This window comes from Phascolarctos cinereus, unplaced genomic scaffold (genome assembly GCF_003287225.1).
Source record: "Phascolarctos cinereus isolate Bilbo 61053 unplaced genomic scaffold, phaCin_HiC Scaffold_4;HRSCAF=312, whole genome shotgun sequence".
Lineage (NCBI taxonomy): Eukaryota > Metazoa > Chordata > Mammalia > Diprotodontia > Phascolarctidae > Phascolarctos > Phascolarctos cinereus.
The window spans coordinates 384,681,645-384,693,667 of record NW_027555847.1 but is presented as its reverse complement, the minus strand read 5'-3'; positions in this window follow the sequence as shown (position 1 = coordinate 384,693,667).

The window sequence follows — 12,023 nt, the reverse complement described above, 5'->3', positions numbered from 1 at the left end:
CCCCCAAAAGCATGCATGTAACACTTATAAGAAACCATTGCAAATTTATCAAAATAAGAGCCATTCCTCAAAAGCTAATTGGTCAGAGGATATGGAAAGGAAATAGTAAACTGTAACAAGTATTTGTTAAGGTCCTGTTGTACCTTTGTAGGACAGCTAGGTGGTGCAGTAGATAGAGCACCAGGCTTGGAATCAGGAAGACTTATCTTCATGAGTTCAGATCTGGCCTCAGACACTTATTAGTTATGTGACCCTGGGCAAGTCACTTAGCCTGTTTGCCTCAGTTCCTCATCTGTAAAATGGGCAGGAGAAGAAAATAGCAAACCATTCCAGAACCTTTGCCAAGAAAACTCCAAATGGAGTCATGAAGAGTCAACACAGCTGAAACTAACAGCAACAAATACCTTTGTAATATTTGTGTCTCTGTTACTTGTTAGCTCTGTAACTCTCAGGAAGTCACTTTGCTTCTCAGTAACCCAGTTAACTTTGAAAACTATAAGTTAAGGAGATGTTGTTCTGTAATGACAGAGGAAACTACTTATTGGGAGCTCTTTATATCAAATAAATTACAGGTATTCAGTTATCCCTTCCACATTGTGAAAGTTAGGGGTGCAGCATCCCCATGATCTGGAATATCTGCATAAAATTTTTTAGCCTTTCCTTCATACCGGAGAAGAAGTCTGAATTTTCCTCCTTTTTCTTTTATGGGGTGTTTGCAGTACCATATTGTAAAATTTGAATAAATATTTTTTCTGTGTTGTTTGTTGGCCTTCACATGTCCTCTACAGCCTCTGAAAAATTCCCCAAAAATTCACATTGAATTTCTTATGCTAATCCATGATACAGTGAAACTGTAATAAGTCATGATATGGAAGAGATGACTGTACTTTTTTTAAATGTCAAAAAACTTCAGCAGAATAAGGACTCCAACGGACCTCTAATCCCATTAATGTGGGTATTACCTCCAACTATGCAGTGCAAAACATGCATTCATATTAAATTGTGCAGAACTCTTTCATGTCTTCCTGTCCTCTCTCATAAATTCACAAGAGAGCCATGTGCTTTCCATTCATTCCTTTGGCATCATGTGATAGCCATTTGTGTCTTTGGGTTATCCAGTTATTTCTTACCCTTGCTATGTAACCAGCTCATTTTCTTGTTGTTCTTTGCCTTTGAAGACATCCTTCATGTGGCTTCTTTTCTCACAGATAACGTAAACCTCTCCTTTGCCTTTTGGATAATCTTCAACTTCAAGTGTTTCATGATTTGTACATCATTGGATAAAAGGTGGGTCTTTCAGTGAAGATCTCAGGCTTCTTGTAAGGATTTCATGATTTCTTATTGGTGATGCATGCAAATTTCTTCTTTCTTTTCAGTTCTAGGTCCAGTTCTCTGGAATGGTGTCTGCATTGCTGAGACTACCATGTCATAAGGGTCTCCAGTCATGCTCATTTTACTCCTAACTCAAATCTCTTCCTAGACTTTACCTGCTTGCCCACTGCCTTGTCCCTATCCAGCACCGTTGCTCCTTACCTCTTCTAAACTTATCTTTTCAGTTGTCTTCCCCTATTAGGACAGAAGCTTCTTGAGGATAGCTTCTTGTCTTGTTTGCTTCTATATGTATCCAAAGCACTTAGAATAGATCTTGGGATATAGTAAGCACTAAATAAAATCTAAATATGCATGTTTGAATGTATATACATACATGCATACATATACATGTATGTCAATATGTGTACATGTATGCATTTGTGTATCCACCTCTATATGTATTTACCTACCTACATATCATTTCAACTTTCTAGTCTCAGTTTCTTTATCCTTAGAATGGGTTGAACAAGACAATCTCTGATGAACTTTAATCCTAGAATCATTATAATGGGAAGGAAGGAAATAGAAATGGAAAGACATTTATTAATCACTTATCTGCACCAAGCACTGTGATAAGCACTAGGGATCCCCATATTAAAGAAAGACAGTTTCTATTCTCCATGACCTTACATTGTGATTAGGGGAGACATTGTATAGAGTTTAGTTGCACAGCAAATCAAAGGACCCTGTGTCCCTTAGGGTGTAGGGGTGGGTGGGTGACAAAGCCCTAGAGTGCAAATCATTGCAACCTTACACCCTAGACACTTTAGACAACTAGAAGTAGTAATAGTAGCAGTAGCAGGAGAAAGAAGAGGAGGAGAAAAAGCAGGAGGAGGAGTTCAATGTTGTGAGGATCATATGAGATAAGGGATTTGAAATGATAAAATATATCAATATCAAGAATGGATTATACCAAATGATTTTCTTTTTTGAAAGGATTAATAGAATGGCAGGTCAATAGACATAGTATACCTGGATTTAAGCAAAACATTTTATAAAATCTCTCATACTAACCTTCTAAACAAGATGGAGAAGTAGGATTTACATCAATTGTGTCAAATTTAAATAGAAACTAAGACTACTAATCTATACATATGTCTGTCTGTGGCCTGTATGTTTATTCAGTTTTATTTTAAAAGTTAAAATGTAATATGAGCTATGATTCACTGTCTTTTTATTTATCTTGTTAAATATTTCCCAATTACATTTGAATCTGCTTCAAGCCACACTTAGGTGTATTGTGGGCCAAATGCAATCTGTGGAGCCCACAATTGCTACTTCTGGTCTACATGATAGCAGTTAGACGGATTGAGAACTAGAATTATTGGACCCGCAAAGTAAATATTCATAGATCTGTGTCAGCCTGGAGACAGTTCGCTAGTGGAATGCTTCTGGACTTTCCATGATCCCTGTGCTTCTGAAAAATGTTAGAAATGTTATCAAAGCTAGTATTAGAACATAAATCATGGGTTTCTTAGATTTCAGAGAAAGGAAAGATCATTGGTACCTCCTCTGCAATTTATAGTCTTAAAGATTTACCTAGATCACTGATAGATGAAGAAACTCTTCTAGGGTCATGCAGTCATGTAGTTCAGAGGTGGGACTTGAACCTATATACTCTTCGATTTGAAGCCAGATCTCTATTCACTGTACACCACCTTCCAACTGAGATCCAAAAAATACTAAAGAACAAAGCCAAGATTTAAACCCAGACTATTTACCTATGCAAATAGTGCTGTTACACCGTATCATGACTGACTCAGTTGTAGTTAACTGGAAGCCAAGGATACTCAGTTAACGTGTGGGGGGAAAAAAAGATAATCTAGATCTAGAAATACCCTAATGGGCTAAAAAGGATGAGATAAATTTAATAAGATAACATTAAGAAAGGATAAATGTAAAGGCATACTTAAATTTTTTAAAATCAATTAAATAAGTTACAAGATGGGAAAGGCATGGTTAAGCAATAGTTCATGTATAATAGCTATGGTGCCACCCATTAATTTAGTAATTAGTGGATAAAATAATTAATAATTTTCAAAAAGTGGGCATAATTAATAATTAGTGGACAAAGAGTTCAATATGAGTCCAGGAGTGTGACATGGCATTCAGAATGCAAATTAATTAAGCTCAGCCTTCCATGTTCCTTTGTTTTATTCAAATGACAGTGGACAGTGGCTGGAGAAGCTGATGAATCAATAAATAGTTATTAAGCACTTCCTATGTGTCATCTGAAAGGTCATTCAACTTTCTACCTCTTTTCTCTAAGAATATGTTACAGAATGGTTTTTTTCCAAGTCTTCTGTCTCTTGTATAAAAATAGATCACAGAAGTTAGCACTTGATCATATTTTTTCTTGTATAGTTCTGTCTTTCATAAGTGTATTACTTAACCAACTAAACAAACTATCAATTCCTTGTAGGCAGAATATGTTTTCTACTTATATCTAGCACAGCACCTTGGACAGGGCTGGACATGTAGAACATGTTGAACAAAGATGCTATTCATGTGTATCTGAATAATCCTTTCACTTCCCCATTAGTCTTAAGAGAAGCAGCATCATTTATAACCTTATAGCAGATTTTGGAAAAAAACTCTTATTTTCTCTGAAATCATTTCCCAATAGAAGTTCTGACTTCTATTTGGAAAGCTAATGTTTCCCCAAAAAAAGTATACAAAGCAACAAATGACATTTGTTGACAATTAAATCCCAATTCAAAACTAAGAAGTCTGGTAGCCAGAGGAACTATTTGTTAGAAGAATAGAAATGGTATAGCTATGAAAACATTTTGAGACGATAAAAAAGTGATAGAAATAAACGCAATATTAAATATAATCTTTGTCACATTAGATCCTCTGAGAGTTTTTTTTGCCATCTAGACATTTCTATAGTTATAATATTGGATGTGCATGTAAAGAAACAAACTGTTTAATAAAGGGGAATGTGCAACATTCCCATTTTCTCAACTATCCATTCCTCTAAGAAGCCCCTATCCCTCCAATCTTTAGTGATCTTCTTTAGGTCTCACATTGCACTTTTGTTTATAACTCTCTAATGTACTTTTCATGCAATATTATTAATTATAATTCTCCATGTTGGAAAAATATGTTTCCACTTTCAGCTCTAAGTAGGGATTGTTTTTTCTCCTGAATTTTGCATTTTTCCCAGTGCCTCACTCAGGAACAGTGAGTATAGGCTATAGATGGTTGTTGTGTTGTATTTCAATGGATTGGATTGGATTGGTTTGGGCTGAATTGGAATAGAAATCTGAAACTTTAATCTGGTACCTAGAACCATCCTTCCACTTGAAAATAATCCCATGTCTGGGTAGCTAGTATATTTGCAATGTTCTTCATTGAAAGCCAGTCTTTGAAGTGTTTCTATATCTCAGAGCCATAAGACTATAAGTCTTAGAGTTTGGAACATATCTCAACTGCAAACATCCTGGCTGATGCTAGAGAAGTCCAAGTCATTATGAAGGCTTCACTATCTCATCTGGCCAGTTTCCACGGGCATTCACCTTCTATCTAGGAAAATGATTAACAAGGGAAAAGTAAAATTGCAAAATTTTGATTAGCTAGCCTCCAAATGACTGGGACTTTTGTTGTTGCTTCTGTGGTTTATCTTTAGGAAAATTATATGCTCCCCTCAATTCAAAAAGAAACCATAATCTCTTAAATAAATCATTTACATCACAACAATTTACAATGTCTACTTATAGCATGTAGATGGTGAAATGGATAGAGTGCTGGGGCTGAAGTCAGAAAGATTCATATTCAAGTGTTCAAATGTGGCCTCAGACATTTAATAGCTGTGTGACCCTGAGCAAGTTCCTCCTCTGCAAAATGAGCTCAAGAAGGAAATGCCAAACCACTCCAGTATCTCTGCCAAGAAAACCCCAAATGAGTCATGAAGATTGGATACAACTGAAAAGACTGAACATCAGTATATTTGTGTATTTCATCTTCACTATGTCTTGCCTAGTGGAATGACTACTATGTTGTTCCTGGACACTGTTTGGGCATGCAGGGAAAATATATGGCATGGTCTATATCAGTTAATAGTTTCCAACATATTTTACATCTATAAAAATACAAATGTTAACATGCATCATAACCTCATGCTTATACATGGGTTTGTGCATAGACATAAACAGCTCCACATGCAGAATTGTAATTCAGGATAATATAATTATACTATTTTGGATTTATTAAAATAGGAAAACAAGGCAAGCCATTTTAGACAGATTTCAGAAAACAAATTCAATCTTCTTATCCAAAGGCTTTCATAGATCCCTATTGTCTGTTGAGTAAAGTTCAAGTTTATTACCTAGACCATAAAGACTGTCCTAACATATTAACTGTGTGAGGCAAGGTATAAAAATAAGAATCAAGTTCAGGCTTACAGTGGATTATTTACATGTGAAAATCATTAAGTGGAAGGTAATAATAGGATTTAGAGCTGGGTCATCTCCTCCATATCAAAAATCTTCACTCCCAACAGTCTCCTACTAATGCTATGTTGTCATCTTAGACTGTGTACCCTATGATGGACTTTTGAAGTGATGGAAGTCTTGTCTGAGATCCATAGATCCTTATTATTGGATCATTGAGTTAGAACTAGAAGATATCCTTGAGGTTATATAATCCCACACACTTTCTTTAAATATTAGGAGGCTATGATCCTGAGAGGTAAAATATATTACTCAGAGTTACACAGATAGTAACAGAGAAAGCCAAGAGCTAGGGGTCAGCTAGTAGAAGCACCTTGTTTTATATATAAGAAAGAGAAAAATAAAGAAAAATAAAGATAAATTACTTGTTTGAAGACACAGATAGAAAATAGCAATATGACGATTTGAATTCAGGTCACCTAACTAAAAGTCCAATGTTCTATCCATATTGGCCTCATTCCTTAGTGATAGTCTATAGATTTATTGTTAAGAGAAAAAGGAAAGGAAGGGAACAGGAATAAAAATGTGAAAGAGAATAGAGAAGAGGGAAGAGGAGGGAAGAAGAAAGAAGAGGAGATAGGATGGGAATGGAGGAAGAGATTAAAATGTTTAGAGAAGATTAGCTTTAACTTTGTTCCCTATAATTCCCTCTGTTATATTCAAGAAGTAGATCCTCAAGATACTTTTTCTTGGCAAGTTCAAGTTGTGGAATGGAGCAGATAATCTCATTGTAAACATTTTTAAGATTGGGAATATATTTGTTTCTGACAGGCCTTCACATCAGAAAATGTGATTGGAATAATATGTAGATTTAAATCGAGAAATTTAAAATATGTTTTTATTTATTTCATTGTTTTCCAGTTATGTATTTTTTTTTAAATTAAACATGTTATTTATTTTTTAAAATAAAATTTTATTGATATCTTTTGTTTGAATATCACTAAAATTTTCCCATATTCATTCCCTCCGTCCCTTCCTCCCAGAGAGTCATTCCTTATAACAAAAACTTTAAAAGAAAAAAGAAAAAGAGGAAGAAAAAGAGAAAAAAATTACTAACACTAACCGGCACATTAAAAAAAATCTGTCTACAAATATGGGCATGTCTCCTCCATTCTCTAAAATCCTTCACTTGATCCATCCATCCCTAGTGGCTATACTCATCCTAAATCTCTTCTCCCTTGTGTGGCAAAATTCCTTCAGAAGGCTGTCTGTAATAGGTGCCTCCACTTTCTTGCCCCATACTCTCTTATTAACTCTGCAATCTAGCTTCTAACCTGATCATTCAAATGAAACTACTCTCTACAAAGTTATTAATGATTTCTCTTTTAAAAAGATTATGTATTTTAGCTTTCTTTTGAAATTTTGAGTTCCAAATTCTCTTCTTTCCTCTCACCCCTTTCCCATCCATTGAGAAAAAAAACAATATGATACCAGTTATGCATGTGAAATCATGAAAAACACATTTCCATACTAACCATATCACAAAAAGGTAAAGAAAGCAAGAAAACTATACTTCAATTTGCACTCAGAGTTCATCAGTTCTCTCTATGGAGGTAGATAGCCTTTTTATATTATGAAACCTTTGGAATCACCTAGAATAATTGTATTGATCAGAGTAGCTAAGTCTTTCACAGTTGATAATCATGACAACATTGCTGTTATTGTGAACAATGACATCTTGGTTCTTCTCATTTCATTTGCATCAAGTTCATACAGGTCTTGCCATGTTGTTTTTTTCTTTTTTTTCCCCTGAAATGACTGTTCCTTTTTGTCATTGTTTTTTCTTCAATTTTATTGATGTTTTTACTGATGATTTTTGTTTCTTTTATTAATTAATTTATTTATTTTTAGTTTCAATATTCACTTCCACAAGATTTAGAGTTCCAAATTCTCTTCCTTCTTCCTTCCCCCCCACCCTCATTGAGAAGGCATGGAATTTGATACAGGTTATACATATGTAGTCACGCAAAACACTTCTATGATAGTCACGTTACGAAAGACTACCTATATTTCCCTCCATCCTATCCCTCCCATTGTGTTTTTTTTCTATTCTCTCCTTTGACCATGTCCCTCCTGAAAAGTGTTTGCTTCTGCTTACTCCCTCCCCGAATCTGCCCTCCCTTCTATCATCCCTATCTCTCTTATTCCCTTCCCCCTTTTTTCCTGTAGAGTAAGATAGATTTCCATACCCAGTTGAGTGTGTATGTTATTCCCTCCTTAAGGCAAATCTGATGACAGTAAGATTCACTCATTCCCTCTCACTTCCCTCTTCTCCCCCTCCACTGTAAAAGCTTTTTCTTGCCTCTTTTATGTGAGATAAATTGTCCCATTCTACCTCTCCCTTTTTCCTTCTCCCGGTACAATCCTCTTTCACCCCTTAATTTTTGTTTTTTAGATATCATTCTTTCATCCTCAACTTGCCCTGTGCCCTCTGTGTGTGTGTGTGTGTGTGTGTGTGTGTGTGTGTGTCCATTTTTCCCCCTGAAAGATTATACTCAGTTTTGCTAGGTAGGTGATTCTTGGTTTTAATCTTAGCTCCTTTGACCTCCAGAATATCATATTCTAAGCCTTCCAATCCTTTAATGTAGAAGCTGTTAAATCATGTGTCATCATGCCTGTGGTTCCACAATACTTGAATTGTTTCCTTCTAGCTGCTTGCAATATATTCTTCTTGATCTGGAAACTCTGGGATATGGCTATAATATTCCTCGGAGTTTTCCTTTGGGGATCTCTTTCAGGAGGCAATCAGGGAGTATTTCAATTTCTACTTTACCCTTTGGTTCTAGAATATCAGGGCAGTTTTCCTTGATAATTTCTTGAAAGATGATGTCTAGGCTCTTTTTTTGATCACAGTTTTAGGTAGTCCAATATTTTAAAATCATCTCTCCTATATCTATTTTCTAGGTCAGTTGTTTTTTCCAATGAGGCAGTTTACATTATCTTCTATTTTTTCATTCTTTTGGTTTGGTTTTATAATTTCTTGATTTCTCATAGTCATTAGCTTCCATTTACTCCATTCTAATTTTTAAGGAAGTATTTTCTTCAGTAAGCTTTTGGACTTCCTTTCTGCATTTGGCCAGTTCTGCTTTTCAAAGCATTCTTCTCCTCAGTGGCTTTTGGACCTCTTTTTCCATTTGGGTTAGTCTATTTTTTTAAGGTTTTGTTTTCTTCAGTATTTTTTGGGTCTCTTTTAGCAACCTGTTTACTTGTTTTTCATGATTTTTTTTTGCATCACTCATTTCTCTTACTCATTTTTCCTCTACTTCTTGTACTTGCTTTTCAAAATCCTTTTTGAGATCTTCCATGGCCTGAGACCAATTCGTATTTTTCTTGGAGACTGTAGACATAGGAATTTTGACTTCGTTGTATGTTTCAATCTTCTTTGTCACCAAAGTAAGATTTGATAGTCTGAGTTTTTTCCCCTGTTTCCTAATGTTCCCAGACAATTACCTGACTTTTTAACTCTTTTTTGAGGTAGGGCTCTGCTTCCAGTGTGGAGGGTATACTGTCTCAGCCTTCAGGGGTTTTGTGCAGCTCTTTTCAGAGACACTTCTAGAGATCTGTAAATTTTCAGTTCATCCAAGGTGGGATGATCAAAAAAAAGTGTTTACTCCTTTCCTGGCCTGAGCTGTGATCTATGAGTGATCACAAGCTCTTTTTTCTGCCTTGGAACTGTGAGGATTCCCTTTCCACTGCTGCCACAAGCTCAGCCACCCTAGTGCTCCCCCTTACCCCAAGATTGCCACCCAAGACTGTGACCCAGATCCAAGAATGGGAAAAGCAAGAGAATCCTGCCTCAGCACCAGCAAAGAGATCCCTGCAATCACCCTCTGATCAGCTGCTTGATCCCCACACTCTCTGTAGGCCAAGAACTCTGGAAGCAGCTGCCATTTCAGCCGCTGGCCCACGGCTGGGGCAAGACCACACTCTGCTCTCATCCAGGTCTGACAGACCTTTCCTACTGACCAAAGTTGTCTTTGGCATTTGTGGGTTGAGAAGTCTGGACGCTGCTACAGTTGCCAGTGATTCAGTCCTTTGAGGCCTGCTCCAGGTTTGCTGGGACCTTGTCTTTGCCTGCTTAGCCCATGCTGAATTGTACTCCTCTCCCAGCCTGGCACAACCGACCTTGGGCAAGAAATTTGCTTCACTCAGTCTTTTTGTGAGTTATGCTGCTCTAAAATTGTTTAGAGTCATTTTTACAGGTATTTGGAGGGGTTTAGGGGAGAGCTTAACCAAGTCACTGCTTTCATTTCACCATCTTGGCCTTAAAGTAAACATATGTCTATATATCTATATCTATATCTATATCTATCTATCTATCTATCTATCTATATATCTATCTATCTGTATCTATATTTCAATTGAGTTCCAAATTCTCTTTCTTCTTCCTGCTCCTCCTCACATTTTGAGAAGGCAAGAAATATGATATTAATAATATATATAAGGTTGTGTAAGATGTATTTCCATATTAGCCATGTTGCAAAAGAAACACACACACACACACACACACACACACACACACACACACACACACACACACATCCCAAGAAAAATAAAGTGGAAAAAAATGCTTCAATTTGTACTCAGAGTTCCTCAGTTATCTCTCTGGAGGTGAATAACATTTCTTATGCTGGGTCCTTTGAAATATTTTGGAAATTACTGGAATATTCAAGGATTTTGATTTGGAGTAAATCCATTTGCTATCCTCAAGATTTGTTTTCTGTGTAATGTAAATATGAGACTTTTAATTTCTACCAAAATCATTGATGGACCCTTTCCACGTATATTCTAACAATTTAAGGGGGGGAAAACATTGAAGGTTTAGACTTTTACATTTTTGTTCCTACTCCTAACTTTAAAAAAAAAATTAAGTTAATTTCATAAGTAGTTGTTTTATATTATTTTAATACATTTTACTGATATTTTCTGTTTGTTACATCACCAGTTATCTCAAACATTCTACTCCTTCCCTTCCCAGACAACTATCCCATATGACAAATAGTATTTTTACAAATGAAAAAAATCAGCACAACTGGTTCATATATTGAAAAAGTCGGAAAACATGTGCAATGTGTAATATCTATGAAATTCTCACCTACATGTTGGGTAGGTTGTGGATATCTTGTCATTTTTCTTCATTTCAGTCCTACTTGACCTTTTCAGTTCTGTTTTGTTTTCTAAATGTGTTTCAAATTCTTTTGTATTATTGAAAATACATCTTTTTTTTTTCCTTTATAGTTAGGATCAGTTTTACAGGATAGGTTACCCCAGGCTGCACTCTGAGCTCCAATGTTCTTTGGAACACATTATTCCATTCCCTCTTCTTTTATCTGGTTGGTGCAAAACAGTATTGCATTATTTGAATGTCCTTTCCATGGTCCTTAAAAGTATTTCTTCTAATGGTTTACAGAACTTGTTTTTAAATTGAATTATTTAATTTAATTACTACGTGTACTGCAGTTTGCAACCATGGACTTTACTGTAGAGGCAATCTGTGAACTCTTATGATTGGAATTTCATTTTCAATGTTCAGAAGTTCTGGATGGTTCTCTTTTCTCACTTCCTTCATTATGGTGTAAAGATTTTTTTTTGTCCTATCATATTCTTCTGGAAGATCTATGATTCTTAGGTTGTCTCTACACATCCTGTACTTAAGATCCATATATTTTACTTGCATAGGAGTATGTTTTCTTTTAATGTTCTTGAATTTTGCCTCTCCTTAATTGTCTTATACTTCTCTGTATTTACTTTCTCAACATGTTGTTCTTTCTATTGTTTCTTTCATGACAGTTGCCATCAAAATTTAAAATTTTTCTATTTTGCTCATTATTTGTGCTGTGCAGAACATGCATTCTCCTCTCAGAATTCTCATTTCTTTTAAACCACTCAGGAACAGAACACTGTGGTTCTATGTCCTCAAATTTCACAGGATCCTCTGTTTCATCAAGTGGTGGATTATATCCCTTTAACTTTTTTTAATATTTATTCATAGATTTCTGCACTTGTTTACTAGATTTGGAGGCCATACTTTCTTTATTAAGTTTTTTTTTTCCTGTTGGTTTATCTATTTATGTTCCCAGTCTTTGAGATTTCTTCTTCCTATAATCTTTGTTGCTTTCACTCTTGCCACACCTGCCTTCTTGACATACTCTTTATTTTCCTAATTGCTCACTTCTGACTCTTTCTGATTGTAGTTTT